The sequence below is a fragment of the Culex quinquefasciatus genome, chromosome 2, assembly GCF_015732765.1.
Source record: "Culex quinquefasciatus strain JHB chromosome 2, VPISU_Cqui_1.0_pri_paternal, whole genome shotgun sequence".
NCBI classification, from domain to species: Eukaryota; Metazoa; Arthropoda; class Insecta; order Diptera; family Culicidae; genus Culex; species Culex quinquefasciatus.
The window spans coordinates 22,531,554-22,557,248 of NC_051862.1; the positions used below are offsets into that span (position 1 = coordinate 22,531,554).

At 36.6% G+C, this 25,695-nt stretch overlaps 1 protein-coding gene across 1 annotated transcript in view; it reads left to right on the forward strand.

The window, feature by feature from the left end:
- Window positions 1-630: 630 nt before the first annotated feature.
- Window positions 631-25,695, forward strand: part of LOC6054456 (OTU domain-containing protein 7B) — a 66,702-nt gene continuing 41,637 nt past the window's right edge. Inside the window, exon 1 of the mRNA XM_038252831.1 lies at window positions 631-713. The gene's annotated coding sequence lies outside the window, so the exon portion shown is untranslated. The remainder of the gene's footprint in view (window positions 714-25,695) is intronic.

Consider the following 25,695-nt stretch of genomic DNA (forward strand, 5'->3'; position numbering starts at 1 on the left):
TTCAGTCTTCTCTCATCTTTCAACAAGCGCGGATCGGCAAACGGTAAACGAACTGACGACGAAAATAAAGTGCTGCTGCCGTGTGTGTGGTGGAAGCAGAGGGGAAAATTTTTAAGTTTGGTTTTTCAGCCAAGGAAAAATCGTGTCGAATCGCGTGCCGGGAGAAGACGCAGTAATTCGCGGTGGCCGCGTTTTGCGGGGGTGGAAGCAGGTCGCACCGATTTTTGGCCAATGACGTGAGAAGAAAAAAAAAAAGCAAAGATAGTGAGGTTCAGCGGGAGCAAAGCGGAACGACCTTCAGTGGGCAGAGTGTTTTTGTTGTCGTTGTTGCTTTTGTCCCTAAATCGTCATTGCTGGTGCAAGCAAGCAAGTGTGGGCCAAAACAGAATTCCGGAGTTGGTTCCGGTGGAGGTTTGTGGAAGCTTGAGTAGAGTGGCGAATTGCGTCTTTCGGAAAAAACGAGTGTTCGACAAGTCGAAATTTTAGTGTCCAGGTGTGAAAAGCTCGGTTCCGGGAAAAGGTCGGAGCAAATCAGCATCGAGGAAAAATATCAAATAAATACTGTAAGAGAAGGCAGCATCAGCAGCAGCGTTCAAGGTTCTTCCAAGGCAATTGTCCCAAAAAGGGAAGGCGATTCGCGACCAGCCTCTGAGGGGTGGCCCCGCGGGAGGAAGCGGTCATCAGCAGCAGACGACGACGACGCCAACTCTGGTGTGAGTGTGAATACAGACGCAGAGAGAGTACACACAATAATATTGTGTGATATTTATACTTGAAAAAATACTAGCATTTAAGTTTGTCCTCGAGGGGAGGAATTTCGGCCAGAGATCTAGAAGTTAGATTAACCCAACTCTCTAGAATTGTTCACCAAGAGAAAAAGGGGAAAACTGTTGCACTTGATCCTAGTGTTGCTGTCCAGCAGCTCAAAAGGGGGAGAAAAAAAAGGTTCAATGATTTCCACGCGGAATGTGGTACGTAATACAGAAGAAGAAAGCAAGCAAGCAAGCAAATAATCTATAGTGCTATCTATAGATAGTACACAACGTAGTAGATAAACACTGTAGTAGGAGCGGGTTTTGCAAGTGCCTCCTCGCTCTCGCTTGCTCGGCACTGCTGGCGCTCGCTGCAGGCTTCGATGGCCTGGTTGTGGTGGCTTCCTCAACGAGCCATCTCCCCCCCAAAACCACCCTCCCGAAACCAGCGCTCGTAAATAGACGTTTTCAAGGTTATTTTGTGTTTTTGCACGGCCGTTCCGCAACTGAAATGGGGTTGGAGGAGAGTTGGGAGCAGGAAGCGCCGCATGGAATTTGCACAAAACTTTAACATGGGAAGGAAGTGCGCGCCGCGTTGAGAAAGTGCAGCGGAGGCCTGGTTTCTTGCAGCGGGGATGGAAAAGTGAATTTTCTGGTTTGGATTTTGGGTGACACGCTGGTTTGGTGCATTGAAATTAACTTTTGGCAAGCACAAACATTTTGAATCAAAAACAAATTATTTAAAATATGTAGCTCAAAATCGAACTCATAATGAATAATCAGTTCTATATAATTCCAAATAAAAATCCACGTCTGAACACATACCACTCATTTATTGCATTTGTAGCTTAACCTAATCATCGTTGATCGCTTAGTCAGATATCGAGTAGTAGCTTTAATTAATTTAATGAGGTAGATCTACCAAAATACACCAAATAGATAACCTTAACGGTGCACATCAACCACAATAGTCTGACGCACTATTTTCTGGCCACTCTACTAAAATCCCGAGTGTTATCAAATCACGCATCTGTGTTTTTGGCTTAAAAAAAATTAAATTTATTGTCCTTTTCAACATAGATTGTTATGAAATTTAGATTTTTCGGCAATTTTAGGTGGGAAGAGATTTTTTATGGTTTTTATCGATATTAGATCTTTTATTTTAGGTAAAACATTGTTAAAGTCACTATATTTAGTAAAATAAACATTACCGCTTTTAAAATCGCAAATGTTAATGTCATCCTATTGTCATTGTTTAGTTACAATTTTCATTTCATAGCAAGTTTCATATCCAAATGTACATTGCGTCGTTTACGTAGTCTTTTTCGGTAAAAAGATAATTTAGAAAAAAGAAGTTATTGACTAATTTGAACATTGAAACAGTGTGCAAACAGGTAACCTTTTTCCCCAAAACTTTAAAATGTTGAAATATGGTTTTTAAAATATTTATGTGATAAATGTTCAAGGTCTTTCTACCTAACGATGTAAACGTAGAAATATATTTCTAATTTTTTATACCTATTTACATTACAACTTTTAATAGAATGAGTGGTAAAAAATCAGGAAAATTTATCTTTAATTTTTAAAGTTGAAATACTGAAATATCACTGACGTAAGCAAGGCAGACTGTTTGTTTACACCTCGGCTTTGAGCATGAGCATGAGCATGAGAGACCACCCATGGTTGTCCTTCTCCGTTGCTAAACAGGACCATAATATCCCATCAGCACAACCGGTCACACGCTTCAACGATCAAATGATGTTTCCCTTATCAACAGCATGCATGAATGCGCTGAAAAGATAAAACATCACGATCATCAAAACTAGAGCCGGTGCGAAAGGAGAACAGTCGTTGGCCACCAACGGCGCCCGCCATGTCAGTTTGTAGATCTCGAGGGAATGGGACGGGAATGTTAGTTAGCACAGGCTGCTACCAAGGGTGGGTTCTATACGATATTCACACCCCCGCGTGTGCCGGAAAACTACTTCTACTTGGGATTTTGTTAGTGGGAAAGGGTAATGGCCAGGATTCATCATAGAGGATGATGATGCGACCCAATAATCAATAAATTTTGTTTAATGGTGTGATGTATTATGCATTCTCAAGGCAAACAGTCGGAGGATGCGGATGAGATTATTCCCAGTTATTTGGTGTTGAGTTTAGCATAAATGATTCAATCTTAGACAGCCGGCTGTGGAAAGATAAAACGAAGTAAAATGCGAAAACGCGAAACCGCCCGGATCGAAATACACGCACAATCGGGGGGACAACAAAAACGGAAACGGCAACGAAAATCCTGCGTGAGGACCGCGACGAACACCGTTCAAATTCTCCAACGCAACTGTCAAACAACCCGAAACCGCCCGGATCGAAACACACACACAATCGGGGGGACAACAAAAACGGAAACGGCAACGAAAATCCTGCGTGAGGACCGCGACGCACACCGTTCAAATTCTCCAACGCAACTCGATTTTTAATTTGGTGTGATTCAAATTAAAATAGTATTTTATAAATATATTTCTCTAATATATTTTTTTTTTGTATGATTTGACAAGAAAAGCTTGAAAAAATTCTTTAAAAATGTCTAAAAAAAACAAGAAGCTACAAAAAATAAAGTGTTACAAGTCAAGATAAAATCTCAGATAAGTTTTGAATTTCATGTTTTATATAAAACATATTTCACAAATTATCTTATAGTTACTACCGCCAACTGGAGAAAATCGGGACTACAGTTTGCATAGGTACAGGTGATATTAGAGCAATAAATTTTAAAATCGATGGACTAATTAATTTGTCCTGTTCCTGTTTTAACCGAAGCCAATCAAAACATTATGCAAATAATTGGCTTAAGAGCGAGTTTTTCACCAATGTGTAACCCTGTGTGCCTTGCAGGCTTCCAAAGAGGCACTTTTTGGTCTCAATTTTGTCATATTCGGAATCCTCGGTCACGTTAGTTAGAATTATTGGAGTCGTAAATTTGATTGGAATATATGTCAAATAAAAATTTTAAAGTTAAAAATTCTGATCGATTACAAAGTATTCAACTGTTCATCTATTTCCACAACCTTATCTGATTTTTTTTCTTTCAATTTTGTTCATTCCTGGGAAAATACCTGGAAATTTTGTCCCAGGAATTCCCGGGATGGACGCACTAACAAACACTGAAAAAAGTGCATAATTGTATTATTTTAAATGCTGAATCAATTATGTTAATAATTATGCAATTCTGTACCAAAAAAAAAAAAAAAAAGAAAACGGAAATGGAAATGAATTTTATTTGTATTTTTTGATTAGGCTCAAACTTTGTGGGGGCCTTCCCTACGACCAAATAAACTATTTTGCGTCATTGGTTCACCCATACAAGATAAAAGTCTTCATACAATTTTTGCTGCTGTCCATACAAAAATGGTATGTAAATATTCAAACAGCTGTAACTTTTGAGTGAATTTTGCAGAATAGTGGTTCGCAAAGCGGCCTCAATTTAGAACTGTCAAAGCGGAACCAATTTACTGTTTGCAAAATGATACCAAGAAGTGGCAAGTATTGTAATCGATCTATAATTTATTTCGTCAGGATTAAAAACTAACTCGAACTTTTGAGGTATTCAAAGTCAACAAATCTTAAGATACAAAGATACATAATCTCGGAACTTCCATTCGGTTGTTCTTCTGGTTCACAAAATTCCACCCACTTCTGACGCAATTTTTCGTCACGTAGAAAATAAAAAAGCATCTTTTGGCTACCCATCGTTTAGTCTACGAACAAAAAATGCGCGAAGCACTTAATTTTTCAGCAAAAACTTTAACATCAACAGATCCAAAATGTTTCAAAACAAGTCACTTCAGCAGCAAAAAAAAAGTCACGCTTGAGCTTGAACAAAGCCTTCTAGTTTGTTTATGTTTACAGCAGTAGTGCACTTGTATTAGTGAGGAGCAGTTGGGAGCATTCGAAAATCACGTTACGCATTCTGTCTTTTCAGCACCCAGGTGTTGTTGAGGACTTTTGAGAAAAAAATAGGTACACGAAATTTTTTTTTTGCAGATTTTTTTATCAACTTTTTTTTCAATAAAACTCAATTTTCCAAAATACGTATTTTTTGATTTTCGAAATTTTTTGATATGTTTTAGTACAGACTGTCTAGGGAAACAGACTGGCCAATGCAAAATAAACAGGCACTGGCAACGTATGTTTTGCGCTTGCAACACTGCCAGTTTTGCTGGGCGTAAATGGCGTTTGGTGTCCAGAAACATTAGCCAATCTGTTTCCCTAGACAATCTGTATGTTTTAGGGGACAAAATCCGCAACTTGCCATAGAGCCATAGAGAAACATGGTCAAAAAATCTGCCGCCGAGCTATGATTTTTTGAAAAAATAGTGATTTTTGGAATAAATCGAAGTTTCATGCAAAAACAAGTTTGACATTATTTTTAAATGCAAAATTGAATTTGTAATCGAAAAGTACTTGACAGGTTTTTCTGATAAAGGGCTCCATTTTCAAAATATAGCCACCGAAAGTTTGATTTTAGCGAAATATTTGCAGTTTTTCAATTTTTAAAAATAGTGATCATGAGTGACCGTTTCTAAAAATATTTCTTTTAAAAGTTCAGAAAATTTGTTATAAAATTGTCTAAGAGACATTGAAGATTGGACCTCGGGTAGCTGAGATAGAGCCGGTTAAAAAAAAGAAACACGAAAATTGAAGTTTTCTTAATCTCACCAAAATAACCCACCATTTTCTAATGACGATATCTCAGCAACTATAGTCCGATTATCAATGTGAATACATGAAACATTCGTGAAATTTTCCGATCTTTTCGAAAAAAATATTTTGAAAATTTTTAAATCAAGACTAACATTTAAAAAGGGCCAAACATTGAATATTACGCCCATTTAAAATGCTCTGCAATTTTTTTTCGTGTACCTATTTTTTTCTCAAAGTCCTCAACAATACCTACAACTTTGCCGAAGACACCAAATTGATCAGAAAATTCACTCAAAAGTTACAGCTGTTTGAATATTTATATACCATTTTTGTATGGAAAGCAGCCAAAATTGTATGGAGACTTGTATGGGTGAACCAATGACGCAAAATAGCTTATTTGGTCATAGGGAAGGCCCCCACAAAGTTTAAGTCAAATAAAAAAAAAAAAAAAAACAAAAAATAAAAACGGTCGAAATCGGCCGATTTTGTAGAGAGTTGCTCTTTTGGGTCATTCCAGGTCAACTGAGTAAACTTTTGGACTCGACCTTCACCGATTTGGACCAAACTTGGAGGGAACGTTCATCTATCGATAGTAAACAGAAATCCCAAGTTTGGTGCTGATTGGACCATCCCTCTATTTTTGGCACCGCCCTCTTTTTTGACGATTTTCTAATAGTTCATTTTAGTTTGAGGTCTACATTGATTATTATGTAAAATTGTCCGGGGAACACGGTGGTGATAAAATAAATCTAATAAAAATATAAGGAACAGGTCAAAATTGAATTTTAATACTAAAAACGTTTCTTAATCCACCATTAGGTGGTTGGTGCCTTCCTCATATTTACAACGTAATAATTAAAATAAGTTTATTAAAAAATATATACCTGATACAGACTTTTCCAAAAAAACATGCAGACTCTCATTTGAATCAATGTGGCAACCGGGCTTGTCGCATCTGGTGCGATTCTCGCACGTAAACAAAAAGACCCGGCCTTTTGAGGTTATGCAATAATCACCCTTTTTTGTAGATACAAACATATTTTTCTTAGCATAACTTTTTGAATATTTTACTAAACAGAATAAATTTTAATAGGGTCTTATGGGATCCCAAAACGAATCAAATGAGGCTGACCCGGCCAAAATCGGTGCAGCAAGTTCTGAGAAAATCTTGTGGAAAAAAATCATGTCTACACACATCCCCACAGACATTTGCTCAGAATTTGATTCTGAGTCGATAGGTATACTTGAAGGTATATCTTAAAGGTATATTTAAGAAGTTCAATTTTCGAGTGATTTTATAGCCTTGCCTCAGTGAGGTGAGGAAGGCAAAAAGGTTAAAATACTCTTCAGGTAAAAATATGTAACTGTGCCAATTTTTAGCCAAATCGGCTAAGGTTTAAGGGTCGCTATTGATCGTTAAAGTTTGTATGAGAAAATTGGCAAATATGCATGAGGAGATGCAAATAAATCAAAATTCCACCTAAAGGTGCCGTTAAATGTGTCGGATCATTGTGAAGTGTGAGATTCTTATGTAAATTGTTACGACAAACGATTTTGTCGAAGACGGCAAAACGTTTCGAGTTAACCCTTGACGAGTTATTAGCGATTCAAAGGAGACGTTTTTTTACGAACAGATTTTTTTACCAACTTTAACGATCTTTAGCGACACACTAACCAATACTAGGTAGAGATGGGCTTATTTGAGCGAACCGTTCTTATGAACCGGCTCAAGCTAAAGAACGAATGAGCGACCGCTCAGAAAAAATGAGCGGCGGTTCATTTTGTGAACCGGTTCTTTTCAAAGAACCGTCAAATCAAAGAGCGAGTCGAAGAACGAACCGAACGAGAGCGAATAAGCGAGAGCGAATGAACGGAAAGAACGAACGGAGCGCTTGATTAGCGTCGCTCGCGCCGTCGTGGACGTCGTCAAACGGCGTCGTTTTCGCTCACTCTTTCGTTATTTCGCTCTCGCTTATTCGCTCTCGTTCGGTTCGTTCTTCCACGCGCTGGTGGTGACGGTGCTGTGGAGAAAAGAGGGGAAACTAAGTTCTCACCGGTCGCCTCATGTTCCAAAATTATGGCGCACTTTACGCTTGTTGCTAGCCCGTGTCGGGGCGCCTGTGATTTTGAATCAACTGACTGTCGCCCGATGTTGCATGATCTCATTATGAAAATATCGATACATTTCTCTAAAGTTATATTATGAAGTTGTTACACGCATTCGAACATAGTTCGTATGCTAGTTTGCGGTTTTAATCCATGTATTGGACTGTTCAATAGTTTTCTTTATGCATTTTTTTTCTGATCTTTTTTTTACGCTTGTTTAGATCATTCATTTGCTGTCATTAATAAAAGTTGTTCTTATTAAATAAAACTGCATTTCAAGACTATTTTATCAAGTGCAGCAAAAGGTTACCTCAAATATGCATGTTACTGAACACCAACTTAAATCTATTGTTTCACAAAATTATGGAGAGATAATTATCAAAACGATAAATCGGCTTACTTTTCATAACTTTTAACGATTCACTTTTGAAGAAAACTCAAGTTTGTTAAACAAACTAACTTTGTTTACCTCTCTATGAAAAAAGTTTTCGATATTTGTGGATTTGAGAGATCAATGTTTTTCTCCTTTTTCATATAAAACGTTTATATTTGAAATGCTTTCAAAAAAAGGATAAAGGCGTCATCCATAAAGTATGTCACGTTCTAGGGGGAGGGGGTCTGAGCAAGTGTGACAATGCATGTTATAAGTATAGGAAAAGCGTGACAAAGGGGGTAAATTTTGGCCGATTTTAGCGTGACGTACATTATGGATGAAGCCAAAGCAAATCGACGATTTTCTATGTTTTATGGACGATCTCCAATCTGTTCAGAATAAGTGCGATGAAAACATATATTTTTTAATTATCAATCAACAAAAATTATACGAAGCGTGACACTCATGGACACTCCATTGGTCGTTTGAAAAAAATCTAAACATCTTAAACAGATGCTTCAGTTCATTCCAGTCTACTTTCTGACTTTGAGCGAAATGAGCGGATGAGCCGTTCAAAAGAGCCGCTCATTTAAATGAGCGAACGAAAATGAGCGGCTCACAGAAATGAGCGGTTTTGCCCACCACTAATACTAGGGACCTTTAACCCCATGCTACCACACAACCTCGCCTTGAAGCGCAAACCAGTGTCGCCGGGTGGCAGTCATTTTTCGACGGCCTATTTGCGAGTCAGACAACAATAACAGATTTCCTCCCCCGAAAAAAATTCCATGTCACAACACAAGAACACGCAAAATTGTCCAAACCGCTGTTGACTTGGCCAATTTCATCCCAGTTTCCACCAACCAGCACCAGTCTGGGTTTGAGACGGATGGTGGTGCTAAATGACGATGATTGCTCGAGTCGACGTCCAAAAGCCAGAGGCGTAAATAAAACGGCGCGCGAAATGTATGAAAATGCTAAAATAAATATTGCAAACCAACAGCACAACACTTGTGTGTAGTCGAATCTTCGTCAGTCAGTAGCAGAAGCTAGTAGTATGGTGGTCGTGTGTTCAAACAAAAACAGTACTAACAGAGAACGTGTGGTTGGATGTGATCATCAACTCGGCTGAGACCTGCGCGCGCGCTCGCTTCGAGTTAAGCCGTCGACTAAGTGATGACTAATAGTAGCGAGTACAGCTGAGCTAGCCACAACTAGAGTCACACTTGAGCCCAGACGAAGGGTGCTCCCCCGGAATGGAAATTGATCAGCTTGGTTGGCAGTTACGATCAATTGTGGGAGAGCTTTTTTGCGCGTTTGCCCGATTTGATTGAGGATGTCGTATTAGGTAACACGCAGTACACACACTGATCGATCGACGACAACAAAGACTTGTTGTCGGTTGGAGGAGGGAAACCAATCGACCGGAACGGGGCCAGCTCGAAAAACCGCGAATCAGTCAGTCGTAACATGCGATACACCCAATGTTGATGTTGTCACGAAGGTTGAACTCGCTTGAAGCAGCGTCCCCCCAATGTTTCGAGGCCGACATCGAGCCATCGAGCGGAAACATGATTCAACTGTCCAAAAAAGAACGGAAACGCTCATTCGTTTGTGTGTGTGCACCACGGTTTTCGATTCATTCTCGACCTTCAAACCAAATCGTGCGCGGTGAGGAGCACCTGTTGTCGGACGCGCGCGCGGTCAAGTTCAGTTCTGGTACCTGCAACCACACAACGCTCCCACCACAAAGCATCGTGACTCACGGATGCCGGGGCGTTATCTTTGATTGGTTTGACGGCGTTTGGTTTATGATTGCGCGATGAGGGCTATGCGTTTGCTCAACTGGGTTGTGGACTGGAAGAAACGCTCCCTTGTTTGTTAGTTTGTGTGTCAACAGGCTATCGGGAACTTAGTTTGGGTAGGGTTGAGGGACTCAAAAGCTTGCGTGTAAATTTGATGTACTTTCGGGTTAAAAAAATGCAATTATTACATCTAAGCAGGGACCATCCATAAACCACGTAGATTTTTTTTCTTTGACATCTGAATTTAGTTCAAAGGTATCGTTTTATATTGGACGCAAATTGGACTCAGTTCCATCCCGCAACAATTTCTAATTTCTTCAACTTCGATTCCATTCGATGTTGGCAACACAAAAAATAATTTGGTATTTTTTGGTCTCGCAATACTTTAAAACATGCATTAATTAATTATTTTTCTTTCAAAGATGTGTTTATCAAATTTATTTTTATTTTGTTTAGGCTAAAATTGTATTGTAATATACCCTGATATCATTAACTAAAAAAAACATTCAAATTGCGTCGCTGCAATTTTTTTTCAGTTTGAAAAATCAACGTGACAAGCTAAAACAGAAACGAAACTTGGATTCAAATCTTTTTTACGAAAAAAAAAACAATTTTTGCGTTGTTGTGCACCTTTATTCAAATAATTTACAAAGCATTCCAAAATGATTTTAAAGACACAAAATTTAAAAAAAGTGTAGAAAAATATATATCTGATAGTTTTTAATTCGTCATTCTTCAAATTTCATAGAATTAGTGAAGTTCATGAAAAAATAGCTATCTGATTTCTTGACTCATTTTGAAACATATTGTAATATTTCTAAAATGTTTGCAGCGATCTTTATTTTTGATCCAAGTTTTTTTCCAGCAAAACTTTATCATTAAAAAGTTGTTTTGAAAAATATTAATTATTGTTGCTAACTCATTTTTGAAAAAACAATTTTAATCAAAATCCTCAAAAATGTAACAATTCAATTAGAAGTAAAAATAGCCAAAAATTTAAGAAATTTAAATATAGTGTCTTTTTAAATTATTTTTGCACATTTTTCAAGTATAATAAATATCAATACAGAAATGATAAGAATTAAATTCAAACATAAAGAATTTTCAAATGTGAAATAAAATCATTTAAAAAAATACAAAGGCAAATGACTTTTGATCTAGGGATTAATTTTTAAATTTTTACACTAAATTTATTACATAATTGAGTATTTCATGAACAGCCGGTCATAGAACTATTTTGAAAAGCCGTCGAGGGCCGGACAAAATGGCTTCACGGGCCGGATCCGGCCCACGGGCCGGACGTTGGGCAGGCCTGCTCTATAGAGCAATTCCATATCAAATCGGGAATTTTTCTGGTACTTTCGTACCCGACCCTCTCCGATTTTAATGAAGCTTTTTAGACATGTTATCCTAGGCCTATATAAGCCATTCATGTGTATATGGAGCCTATTGTACTCGATAATGACATTTGAGAAGGGCGTAAGTGTTTTAAATATTTTTGTTTTTCGAAGCCGTTGCATCGTATCAAAAGTGGTCAAAGACAAACTTGTAGGAAATTGGATGGGCTTTCTGAAAAAATACACTGAAATAAAAATACACGCCAATTTTATGAGAATTTTAAATTTCTAAGTTTTAAAGTTAAATTTTAAGGTGATGTCACGATTTTTTTTGTTCAAAATTGTTGTGAAATAGTCTAAAATGTGACAAAAAGACTCACGAAAAATGCAGGATGGTATGTCTCTCCTAAAAAAAATACAAAAATCATTGACTAAAACTGTTTTTTTTAAATGGTCTAAACTTTAAAATTTTCAAAAACCGATAGTGAGAATCGATTTCCCAGACAATTTTACGTAACAGTCTCAATATTGACCATTGTCCTAAGTCCAATCCTAAAATATTAAAAAAATAGGGTTTTTGGTGGTTTTTGGCGATTTCAGACTTGATTTTTCAGTCTCGTAAATATTTTTACTGGAAGCTCGTCCAATTTTCCATATGTTTGCCTTTGACAGCTTTTTAATTTGACTCGTTTTATTATTTACATAAGCTTATTTACTATCCAGGTTTATACCACACTGAAAAAAAAATATTCAATTTTCAGTTATGAGCAATGTAATAAAGCTTATATCTGTAAGCCCATACATCCAATTGAAACCTATTTTTTCAATATTTCATTTTCAAAACCGCTGCATCTTCACAAGGATTGGACATAGGACAATTTTCAATATGGAGACTTTTATGTAAAATTGTCTGGGGAATCGATTCTCAATATCGTTTTTTGAAAATTTTGACGTTAAGACCACTTAAAAAAAAAAAACAGTCAATGATTTTTTTTTTTAGGAGAGACATTTTGTCTCTCTTTGTCTGGCACATTTGAGGCTATTTTCACAAAAAAAATTGAACGAAAAAAAAAAATCAACACATCACCTCAAAATTTAACTTTCAAACTTAAAAATTGAATATTCTCATAAAATTGGCTTGTATTTTTCTCTCAGTGTATTTTTTCCGAAAGCCCATCAAATTTCCTAGTTTGTCTTTGACCACTTTTTGATACGATGCAACGGCTTCGAGATACAGTCATTTTTAAATTACAAAGTACAAAAATATTTAAATAACTGACGCCCTTCTCAAATGTCATTTTTGAGTACAATAGGCTCCATATACACATAGGATCTTTTCGAAAAAAATACTTTGAAAATTTTTAAATCAAGACTAACATTTTAAAAGGCCAAACATTGAATATTACGCCCATTTAAAATGCTAGTCTTGATTTAAAAATTTTCAAAACATTTTTTTCGAAAAGATCGGAAAATTTTACGAATGTTTCATGTATTAACATTGAAAATCGGACCATTAATTGCTGAGATATCGTCATTAGAAAATGGTGGGCTGTTTGGCTGAGACTTAGAAAACTTCAATTTTCGTGTTTCTTTTTCTTTAAGCCGCTGTATCTCAGCAACCAGTGGTCCAATCTTTAATGATTCTTTCTTAGAGAATTTTATAGCAAATTTTCTGAACTTCTCAAAAAAAATATTTTCAGAAATGGTCACTCATGGTCACTATTTTTAAAAATTTAAAAACTGCAAATATTTCGCTAAAATCAAACTATCGGTGGCTATACCTTGAAAACGGAGCCCTTTATCAAAAAATCTGTAAAGTACTTTTCGATTGCAAATTCAATTTTGCATTAAAAAATAATGTCAAACTTGTTTTTGCATGAAACTTTGATTTTTTTTACAAAAATCACTATTTTTTCAAAAATTCATAACTCGGCGGCAGATTTTTTGACCATGTTTCTCTATGGCTCAAAAGTTGCGGATTTTTGTCCCCTAAAACATATCAAAAAATCTCGAAAATCAAAAAAATACGTATTTTGGGAAATTGGGTTTTAGTGCTAAAAAAGTTGAGAAAAAAATCTGCAAATTTTGTTTTCCGTGTACCTATTTTTTTCTCAAAAGTCCTCAACAATACCTACAACTTTGCCGAAGACACAAAATTGATCAGAAAATTCACTCAAAAGTTACAGCTGTTTGAATATTTACATACAATTTTTGTATGGACAGCTGCCAAAATTGTATGGAGACTTGTATGGATGAACCAATTACACAAAATAGCTTATTTGGTCATAGGGAAGGCTCCCACAAAGTTTGAGTCAAATCCAAAAATACTAAAAATAAAAATGGTCGAAATCGGCCGATTTCGTAGAGAGTTGCTCAGTAGTTTTTTGTTCTAAAAAATACACTTTTTAGGATTTCTCGATTTTGGCAACATTTTTGTTTTGGCAAAAAAATCCAACTTGTTTAAATTAAGGTGAAACGGGAAGGCAGCGCCATATTGACACGACTCGAGTTTTTTGAAGCACATTTAAGGAAAATGCCGTTCTGTATTTTGCGGACGGTAAATATAAAAATAGCAAGAAATCTGTCGAGTTCAGAAATTGATTCAAATTAAATAGAAAGTGCCATGAACTGGCGTCCCGTTTCACCTTAAGTAAAAAAATTGTTAACTCTGCCAAAGTAAGCAAGTGTTTAGCAAACCCAACTAAGATTTTAGTCAGGACGAAAATTACCTCTTTGAATGTTAGGTTTGACAAAACCGGTCTCTCCGTGTAGTCCCAGATCGCTTTGAAGCATTTTTAGGGGTCATTATTGAGGTCAACGACTTAGACAACAAATCTGACCTGCTTTTAAACTCAGTTATTTTTATTAAAACGAAATGATTTTATTCTTTTTAAATTCAGTGCATGTTTTTTAAACTTTTGAAATATGTTTGTCGCAGAAGATCAGCATCAGAAAAAATATACGACTGTATCAGCAATCTCTCTTATTGTTGCCCCACAATCCTTGATGGGTTTGGCTCTACTAGCAAAAGCTGTTCTTTGATTAGTTTTTACGAAGCCTTGTGAAAAACGAAGTAAATTTGTCTAAATATGTATCTTTAAAAAATATACACAATTTTACACTGGTCAACTATCCATTTATTATTACTATGCATCTATTTCTAGCAGGTTTTCTGATCTTAACACAAAACAGTTTCAGAAATGATTTTAAAAAGATTTTGCAAGGAATTTTGTTTAAATTTATGTCGCTCGAAAAATAATGTGGCAAATCTATTTTTTCAACTATTTAAAACGATCTGGAATTGATCCACAAGATATTTTTTTAAATGCCATTGTTTTAAGAACAATGTAAATTTAAAATCGCAAAATAAAAAAAATAAAACAGTGGCAAAAAATCACAATTTCTTAAATTAAAAATTCCATGAAATAACATGTAAAATCGAGTGTAAACTAGTTCAAATTTTGATATTTTGTGATTTTTGATAGTGCACAACTTTTTGTTTTTTTTTTTAAATTTTGTTATATTTTTTCGTTCGTTGTTTTTTAACATCAGGCTTGATATTTATTTTATTGATCGAAGTCGAGGGCCAAAATAGTAGTTTATGCAACAAGTTGCAAAAAGAGGATTTTTTCAGCACGAGTCGTACATTTATCCAACGAGGTTCACCGAGTTGGATAAATACGAAGAGTGCTGAAAAAATCAAGTTTTGCAACGAGTTCCATACAAAATTTTTTGCAATTCCAAAAAACACACAGTGAGTGAAGTTTTAAGTCAAATTTTCATGTATTTTGTCAATAAATCATTTAAATAAAAAAAATGTTGAAAAGTGTTACTTTTCGAAACAAGTGCTGAAAAGTTCAACTTTTCAGCACCCATTTGAGTGCTGAAAAGTAGAACTTTTCAGCATTTATTTTGAAAAGTGTTGCTATTCGATTCTGTTATTTTTGGTACAGAAAAGTAGGCTATTTCGTCGTTTAAGAATGACAGCAAAAGTGAGTAGTTTCACGACGGAATTGCAAAAACTTAAATTTAAATACGCACTAGTATTATTTACATACCTACCATTCGTGTAAACTTTTAAGATTACCTCACAAGATTGAATAGCGATTTGCAAGTCCTACCAAACTCGTATTCATTGTTTGTTGAAGTCCCAAAGATCTACACAGTGGAATTGAGAGTAATTGGAGGTGTTATTTTATGCAATTTCATGTAATATTACACCCTGAATTATGTAGCCCATCAGCATGGGAAACCTACCTGACAGAATTGTCAAGCTCATATATGCTTTTATCCTTTCCACTCTTCATCGGTTCTGGTGGCCGAGCGGGCTAAGGCGCCAGTCCTTACTGATGGTGCTGGGTTTGAATCTCAGCGGTTGCAACTTTTTTTTTGTGTGGTTGCAAAAAAATTACACGGAGTGTAATATGTAGTGTCTTTTTTTACAAAGGTGATGTGCATGCTTTTACATGCAATTTTAGCATCGTTTTTTTTTGTGTGTATTAGAACGTCTGACCGTCCTTTTCCTTCGGAAACATTTCGTCACAAATCTTCTGACATTCAAAATATTTACCTTTTCCCCTCAAAATTCCATCGTTTATTCCCCGATGGTGCCGATTCGGTCACAGAGCAGCACCCGTCAAGGCACGCGTCAAACCAACCGTGACCAGAACCAACTATGTTATAGGAAGCTACGCGTACAATCCGGTAGCACCCTGGGTCTCTCGTGAGGCAGGAGGAGCCTTCTGAGCGCTGTAGTTTGGCCGCGGCGTGAAGGTAGACACGAACAATACGAACGTTCTGCATCAGTACACTATAACAAGGCCCTTTGGCCCAGCATCAGCCTTAAGACACGGTGTGTCAAAAGACTTTTTTTTGGAACAAAACTTTAATCAAGATCTTTGAAATTTATAGCTTTTTTTTTCGTTTGAAAAAATGTTAAAAAAAATTGCGCTACAAAATTTTTTGTCATTAAACCCACCGTGATGGTGCGAACGCGCCTTTCCGAGTTCGCCTCCAGACAAGGAAGTTAACTGTGCGACTGACAGGGTGATGACATCTTGAACGGAACACAGACCCGACGCGATGGCCCGAAGCGTAAAGTGGTTCCTGCTATGGTTTGGCCCCGGCTCGGTGGAATTCAATTAATTTATATCACCTTTGATCCGCGTCGTTTACGCACTCGCCGCACTTTCGGAGGGAACTGGCAGAGCCAGGGTATAGTTAGATTGTTGATGATGAGAAGTTCATCGAGTGTGAAAATTGCATTCAAGAGGATGAATTTTGCCAACAATCAGTGAGACGCCTGTCGAGATTCGATTTGATCCCAAGAAATAGAATCAATTTGGTCTCAGCCTATATTTTGAATTATTCTACATTTAGTCCAACCTAAATTCTTGGTTGAAATTGACAATCAAAATATTTGGGCAGCAACTTCATACTCCTTATAAGACCAACAGAAATGTGATTTTCATCGCCCCAACAGCAGTAGCCCAGCATGACTTAACGAAACTATTTTTGGAATGTCCCCCAAAAAACAGCTACAGGACCAGGTAGAGTACACACTCACTTCTGTTGTGGTCACTATTATCGCCCGTCCACCACATCATCATTGATTCATTACGAGGAAAGCGCCACCACCAAGGACACCACAATGAGTTCAAAGATCCTGCCCAAATTGGCTGCAGCACTTCGGCCTTTGTTTAGTGCCAGAATATCCCTTTATCTACGCTATAGTTTAGTGCTGGCCGGTGCAATCTGCTACTCCAGCTGCAGTGGCGATAGCATACATTCTGGCGCCGCCGCTGGTGAGGTACAAAACAGAGATAGCGAAAGAGAGAGAGGAAACACCTTTGACGGGCCCCCGTGGGATCTATAAATTGCGGTTCTGTTCCGGTGCTTTCAACACTAGGTAGAATGTCAACTTGTGATAACCCTTGAGTGAGTGGTTAACCAGTTTACCAAAGTTTTTTTTTAAATCCATGAATTTTACGACAGTTTTTTTCTTCTGTTTTTATTTTATTTTTGAAGAACATGGAACATATTTGGCCTTATGACAAATATTCTCGATTTTTAAGGAAAATTATATTGGTTTAAGGATTAAAAATTACGTATAATTTATCTTTGATTTTTAATTGTTCGTTGAAACAAATGAATGTTTTTTAGGGGTCATCCATAAACCACGTGGATATCTTTTGGATATTTCAGACCACTCACCTCCTTGTGGACAATTGCACAGAATAAGTCTCAAAAATTTCGCCGTTTATTGAGATCTTTAAGATTGGATTTTTTTATTTGGATGAAACTTTGTCCATGCATTCGCTATGTCTATGAAAATCTGTATCTTTAGAAAAGATCGATTTGGAGTCTTTGGCAAAATTGTAGGTTATAATTATGACATTTTTTCTGAACATTCTATTTTTTTGGAAAAAAAATGGAATAAAATATTGTCAAACATTATTTCATCAATAATTTTAATGATGCAAAATCAAATTGTAATCGAAAATGATTTCATATATATTTTTTGAAAAGGTGAATTTTTAATGTTTTAGCTGTTTTAGCTGAATTTTACGGTGATGATTTTGTTTTTTTTTTGTTTTTTTTTTTTACAATTTATAAAGCCTTGATGAAGAAAAAAGCACCTCTGCAAAAATATTTTCGGAAAGCTGCAAAAAATCCTTTGATTTAGTTTAATTGCCTCTTAAAGTTTAAATTTTGTGGAAAATCAGTTTTATTCAGTGTTACCTAATAAACCCTAAATTTACAACTAACGATACCTGAGCAATTCTCTACGAAGTCGGTCTTTTTTGAGAATATTAATTTTTGTATTTTTAAATCCGAATGAAACTTTTTTGGTGCCTTCGGTATGCCCAAAGAAGCCATTTTGCATCATTAGTCTGTTCATATAATTTTCCATACAAATTTGGCAGCGGTCCATACAAAAACGATGTATGAAAATTCAAAAATTCCTTATCTTTTGAAGGAATTTTTTGATCGATTTGGTGTCTTCGGCAGAGTTGTAGGTATGAATATGGACTACACTGAAAAAAATGATGCACGGTAAAAAAAAATGGTGATTTTTTATTTAACTTTTTGTCACTTAAACTTGATTCGCAAAAAAACACAATTTTGTATTTTTTTATATGTTTTAGAGGACATTAAATGCCACTTTTCAGAAATTTCCAGGTTGTGCAAAAAATCTTTGACCGAGTTATGAATTTTTGAATCAATACTGATTTTTTTTTCCAAAAATCGAAATATTGGTCCCAAAAAAATTTCAACTTTATTTTTCAATGTAAAATCAAATTTGCAAGCAAAAAGTACATCAGTGAAATTTTGATAAAGTGCACCGTTTTCAAGTTAAGGCCATATTTAGGTAACTTTTTTGAAAACAGTCGCAGTTTTTCATTTTTTTTAAATTAGTGCACATGTTTGCCCACCTTTGAAAAAATATATTTTGCGATTTTGTACTTTGTTAATACGACCCTTAGTTGCTGAGATATTGCCATGCAAAGGTTTAAAAACATGAAAATTGATGATTTTCAAGTCTCACCCAAACAACCCACAATTTTCTAATGTCGATATCTCAGCAACTAATGGTCCGTTTTACAATGTTAAAATATGAACATTCGTAAAATTTTCCGATATTTGCGGAAACAATATTTTCAAATTCTAAATATTCAATATTTAGCCGAAGACACCAAATCGATAAAAAAAATCCTTCAAAAGATACAGATTTTTGAATTTTCATACATCGTTTTTGTATGGACAGCTGCCAAATTTGTATGGAAAATTATATGGACAAACTAATGATGCAAAATGGCTTCTTTGGGCATACCGAAGGCACCAAAAAAGTTTCAGTTGGATTAAAAAATACAAAAAAAAAAAATCGAATAACCGAAATTGTAGAGAACTGCTCACCTCGGAAACTAATGATTGAAAAAACTTTGGTGATATTTTCTGCTCAATAATTAACAACTTTTTGAAAGGGCTCAAATAGAACAAATTTTCCAAAACTCTATGAACCAGCCATTCACACAAGTTGTAAAATTGTTATTTCGGTAAATAAAATGAATTGAAAAAAATGGATTTAATTTGAATATTTTAAATTATTTTATTATAAACATGAGCTGAAAATTCGACCTTAGTTTCATTTTTGTACACATTGACAAACAATCTAAAAAAGAGAAATTGAAATTTCTTGTTATAGTTTCAACAAAAAATCAAAATCAAAATAATCGCTCTACAGCATTGCCTTGGCGTTCTCGATTGCGAGATTCCTACTAGAAACTAAGTGTCCGAAGGCTTGATTGTTGAGGCAATTGCAAACCTCTTTTTACACCTTAGCTTCCACCCACCCCGGGATTCGAACTGACGACCTTTGGATTGTGAGTCCAACTGCCTACCAGCGACTCCACCGATGCAGAACTCAGGGAGACGACTTCTGGACTGAGCTAACGACCTAACCTCTAGATTAGACTGTTTTCAATCACTTTCGCACTTGTGAAACGATAGATTTTTCAATAAAATAGCTATCCACTTATAAACAGGAATTCTAGACTTTGTCTCAAGAATAAACTGTTAATTTATAAACAAATTTTCAGACCTGCCATGCTTTATGCTGTGCCGATCTGGACAAGCTGTTGCTTAACCAGGAAGAAAAAACTTCAGAGGATTCAGAACAAAATTCTGAAAATGATTCTGAAACTTCCTCCTGGTTCAGCACCAGTGAACTTCATCAATTAGCCGAAGTTGACACTTTGGATGTTATGTCCAATAAGATAATTGATGCATTTCGACAAAAATCATTGCAGTCTTCAGCTGCATTGATCCGCTCTTTATATAGTTTATAAGTTAGTTTTAAGGTATCCCTTTTCCCATTTGTACATGTAGGACCTCCTACATTTGAAATCACTGAATAGCGAAAGCTACAATATTTCATGAATAAATGAAAGTTGCTAGTATTTAAAATTGAGGTGAAAAGTCATCGTTTGTGATTGGACACTCAATAATATTTTAACTGAATGAATGTACATGGAAAAGAAATTTGAATAAATATAAATTAAAAAAAAAAAAAAAAAAAAAAAAAAAAAAATAAAATAGCTATTTCGTATATTCAGGATCAAAGTATGGATAAATCATTAGTTATATGTTAACAAAAACTGTAAATTTTCACTAAACCTTGATTTAAAGAATGATGAAATCCAAAGAGCAATTTTACATGATTATTCAAAATGGGCCCATGGGCCACAAAAAATCATCTCGTGGGCCACATTTGGTCCGCGGGCCATACTTTGGTCACCCCTGATCTAAATGATTAAAAAAATTGCAAGTCATTTAAAAAAATATTGAAAAAAAAAACGAAACTATTGGCACTACGCCCCCCGGGGCATGGCCTTCCTCTAACGTGGGATTTCTGCTCCAGCGCCTCTGACGAGACAGGAGAAAAAAATATTGATTTGTCCCTTATTTTCAAGCCTACAGTTTCCTGGAATCATCTTTAAATTTTCTGCTTATTTGTATTTATTTATTCACTATCTTGAGTTGAGGGGTCCTTAAATGTAAATAATTTAAAAAAATATTCACTATATGACATCTTTTCTTATTCTATTTTCATTATTTTATCTTAAGGGGTTACATACATGTAAATCGACAAAAAAGTCAGAGGTTGGTGTGAGCATACAGTTAATTTTATTTAAAATCTGTTTTCAGGGCATTAAAAAATACATTTTCATCTATAATCAAAACAAATTTGAAGACATTTGGTTGAATCATTACCGAGATATAGCTATTTGAAGTTAGCATTTAAAAAAAACGGGTGCCACGATATCTCAACACAGCCTTGACCAAATCGGCTCAAAATTTCAGTGAAGACTCGTTAAACCAGTCCTTGGTGCATGACGAAGGCCGTTTTTCAAAAAAACTTATTTAAAAAAAAGATAAAAATATTTTTGTGTTTTTCATACAAAAAATCATCAGTTTTTGATTTTTGTATTTTTTAAAAAAGCAAAATTTCAAAATCGGGCTTCGTCATGCACACGGAATATGTCTTAGGAGTCTTCACCCCGAATTTCAGCCAATTTGGTCCATCCCATCTCGAGATATCGTGGCACCCGTAAATCAACTCGGTGATTCGAGAAAAATGCTCAGAAAGTTTGACAGTCCGCTTTGCGCATGGCAAAATGTTGAGCTTAAAATCGTCTCTAACTCAATTTAACCATGGAATATCTTCATTAATGTTTCAGGAGTGATTGAAAATCATCTTTTCAGTGGATTCAATATTTTTTCTGTAATTTGAAATTTTGTGATTTTCTACATGTATGTAACCCCTTAAGTTAGGGGGATCCGGAGCGTTTGGTAAGGTATGTCCACGCATTCTTCCTCCCCTGTAGATTCTGTGAAATGTGATCCGTTTGCAGAATCCTCTCTTGCATACGGGATCTACTTGACGAGTCTTCATCTGAATTATGAGTCAACACTCAAGCAATCTTTTTTAAAATTTTCGCTCAAAGCTGGGCAGCGGTCGTCCGAGAGAAAGAAGGCCTCGAGTCGAGAGAATAGCGGTACCATTCACGAACACAGAGAACACAGCTCGAGGTGGCCGAAAGAATTATTCCCTCGAGGTAAATAAAGAGTGTTGGCTACGGGAATCGAACCACAGACCTTTAACATACTAATCCAATGACTTATCTGCCTCGGCCATCACACTTGATTCGATGTCAATGAATGACACTTGTTGGAGATTTATTGTATCAATTAACGAATGAACACATCTGTTATGTCTTTCGATTTTGACTTTGAGCCCTCAATAAATTTTGAGGGAACGATTCTCTCGCGACTCTGAATTTTTAATTTATGAAATGTCAACTCAAGGGTTACCCACGGTAAAAAGTCACCTCCTCCCTAGAGCGATGACCCACCACCGGTGGTGTGGCAAGTGACAAAATGAAGAATTCAGACCCCCTCGAGGGAGACCATCAGACACTCGCGTGACAGTTACGGGCAAGATTCCCAACGCACCCTGGGCCATTACGTTTAACTTTGCCCATAGTCTCGTGAAGATAAACATTCGAATGGTGTGCAGTGGTGGGAACTGTCATCGATCAAAGTGGTGACGAGGTGCAAAATTCAACTCCGCTGTCCCGTTGGGACACCCCTCGGCTGATGTCACGCGGGCTCGTTGAGTTCGGATTTTAATGGAATGCACCACAATGGTCAGTAAATGTTGCATTGTCGGGTTATTATTTTTAGTCCTTTTGATAGTAATGCAGCTCGAAGGGCACATCGACGGATATTGAAGAAGTCAGATTTTTTTTAATGTGAAATAAACAATCTTCCACAGCAAATTCGTCATAATACGAAGCACCCTGCGCGTCGCTTTACGACAAACGCGGGCAGCAATTGTTCTAAGGACCTAAATCTATGGCCCTTGACTGCTGTTTCTGCTGCCGCTGTCATTGTGTCGCTCCATCCAAACGAGATTATCACACTTTGATGACTCAATTAGCGCGCACACTTGCGATGAGCAGCACTTTGCGTGCATTGTGTGTGTATGTATGTATGTGCGCAGGGGCCATTTGGTGTTTGTTTGTGTGTGCAGTAGTACCCACCCTCTATTTTGTTATTGTTATTTGGTGTACGTGCCCTTTCCGTGGGAAACACAGTAAAAAAAACTAAAGAACTTTGAATTCAGCAAATGTTGTATCAGTCCAGTTGGTAAAGTCGTGCGTAGCACGACGCCGTCGCAAGTTCGAATCTTGCCCAACCACAATTTTTTTCAAGTGTTTTGCCGCATCTTTCAAAGGTTATCGTGGGTGCCACACATCCGATAAGAAAACCCACTCTCCAGTCAGTAGTGTTCTGGCCAGAACTTCCGATATCGAATTCGGCGGTCGTCTGAGAGGTCATTTGACCCAGACCCAGACCCTGAATTTGAAGCTAATTCACCACTTATCAAGCTTCTGGACACAGTGGCCGCGCAGACGAGCGAGCGAACTCACAGCCAATTTCGCTGCAGTCGTCAAAGCAAACGAATCCACCCCCACTCTCGTCCGGTGCGCCCCTATTTGCCAGGGATCAATTTGTTTACGTTATTGGAGACACTTTCCGATTGTGTTTCGCCCACCGTGATTGGATTCGTCGTTTTATTGGAAGGCTGTGAAATTGAGTTAGCGGCAGTGTTGGAAAAATACTCAAAAAAATATATATATGGGTCATTCCAGGTCAACTGAGTACACTTTTGGACTCGACCTTCACCGATTTGGACCAAACTTGGAGGGAACGTTTATCTATCGATAGTTAACAGAAATCCCTAGTTTGGTGCTGATTGGACCATCCCTCTATTTTTGGCACCGCCCTCTTTTTTGGCGATTTTCTAAAAAACTTTTTTTTCTTTTAATAATAACTTTGCAACTATTTGAGCACAAGACTTTCTACAGATTGCATTTTATAGAAAATTGTCCAAGGAATTCGATAAAAATAAAATTTTAACCCTTAAATGTCCACTTATATTATATTTTAACGTTTTAAGTATAAAAACTCAGTTTTGACCAATTGATTATATTTTTTTTTTATTTTATCGCCATCGTGTTCTCCGGACAATTTTACATAATAATCAATATTGACTTCAAACTAAAATGAACTATTGGCGAGATACAGCGATTTTACTGAAAAAAGTTTGATTTTGCACTGCACTCTGTCCTATGAATTCAAATCCGAAATAAGCTTCTCACATATAAAAACCGAATTATGCGAGATTCATTCCTTTTTGTTGAAAAGTACACCATGAACTTCCGAGTGCTGCGCAAAATCAAACTTTTTTCAGTAAAATCGCTGTATCTCGTCAATAGTTCATTTTAGTTTGAAGTCTACATTGATTAATATGTAAAATTGTCCGGGAAACACGATGGTGATAAAATAAAGCAAATAAAAATATAAGCAATTGGTCAAAACTGAATTTTTATACTTAAAACGATAAAATATAATATAAGTGGGCATTTAAGGGTTAAAATTTTATTTTTATCGAATTCCTTGGACAATTTTCTATAAAATGCAACCTGTAGAAAGTCTTTTGCTCAAATAGTTGAAAAGTTATGATTACAAGAAAAAAAAGTTTTTTAGAAAATCGCCAAAAAAGAAGGCGGTGCCAAAAATAGAGGGATGGTCCAATCAGCACCAAACTTGGGATTTCTGTTAACTATCGATAGATAAACGTTCCCTTCAAGTTTGGTCCAAATCGGTGAAGGTCGAGTCCAAAAGTGTACTCAGTTGACCTGGAATGACCCATATATATATTTAAGATAAATTCCATCCAACAGAAAAAATCGTTTTGAAAAGTTTCTTCGCTATTTATTTGAGTAACATAAAGCAAAAAAAAAAAAAACTGGCAACACTGCTTCGCTCCAAAGGTTATATGATCCGGACAATCGGGGTAGTCATCAGTGCGTCCGTAGTCAGCGGGCCTGGTCCCGGCCGAGCCGAGCCGGGACTGTCTCTTGGTGGAAACAATATGTGATTATGAACTCCATCGCGCACCGCGCTCGTTTGGTAATGTTTATCAGAAGCTTTAGTTGCGGCTCGGGTTACGTTTTGAATTTTAGTGTACTTTAATCGTTTTCAGGGTATCATCACAGGCGATTTTTAAGGATAATGGAATGCACTCGATCTTTGGCAGTTTTTTTTTCTTTTGAATTTTAAACACACTGTTAAAATAAAAATTAAATTGAAATAAAAAGCCAGAACTTTAACATATCGATGTCATTTTGTTTTGGGTCCCAGGGCACTGCGGCATTGAAGGCAACGAAATGGCTGATGAACTTGCCAGACAAGGCTCATAAAACATCTTCGTGGGTCCCGAGCCGTTCCTTGGTTCCAAAAAGTGCCGTGAAGCAAGAAATAACTAATTGGGGACAATCGCAAATCGCTTCAATCTGGGGCGATATGCGAGGATTGAGACAAGCTAAAACTTTTATCACTCCAAGTCCTTCAATTGCCAGGAAACTTCTTGGCTTAAACCGTAGAGAAATACGGATACTTGCAGGGCTTCTAACAGGACATTGTCCTGCCAGATATCACCTGCACAAAATCGGCAACAACTTCTGTCGTTTTTGTTTAACTGAGCTGGAAAGCTCGGCACATTTACTCTGCTTCTGCGGTGCACTTGTGTCTCGAAGGCTGCGGTTCTTTGGATCGCACCTTCTTACGCCGTACGATGTATGGCACCACACCCATCCCAAGAAGGTCATACAATTCATCGACTGTATTGCGCCGAATTGGGATAAACCATGTCCTGCAAAATAACCCCTCGTCTTCCGATCCAATGATACGAGTAATTTGTAGTATGGACAGTAACCAGGGTACATCACAAAAGATAGCCTTCTCAGGTGGTCGCAGTGAACTTAACCCAATGCCCATTGGGCAACATAAAAAAAACATATCGATGAAAAATGGATCAAAAAAAAAAACTAACTTAATCCACTGCCGTTTTACGGCGATATGATGTATACGCCATTTTGGACATTTTCAATTTTATTGTACAGTCTGATAAAGAATCTTAAAAGCTACCTCCTGACGAATGAATTTTTCAAAAAACTGCTCTGGGGCTCATTTTATTAAGCAAACAA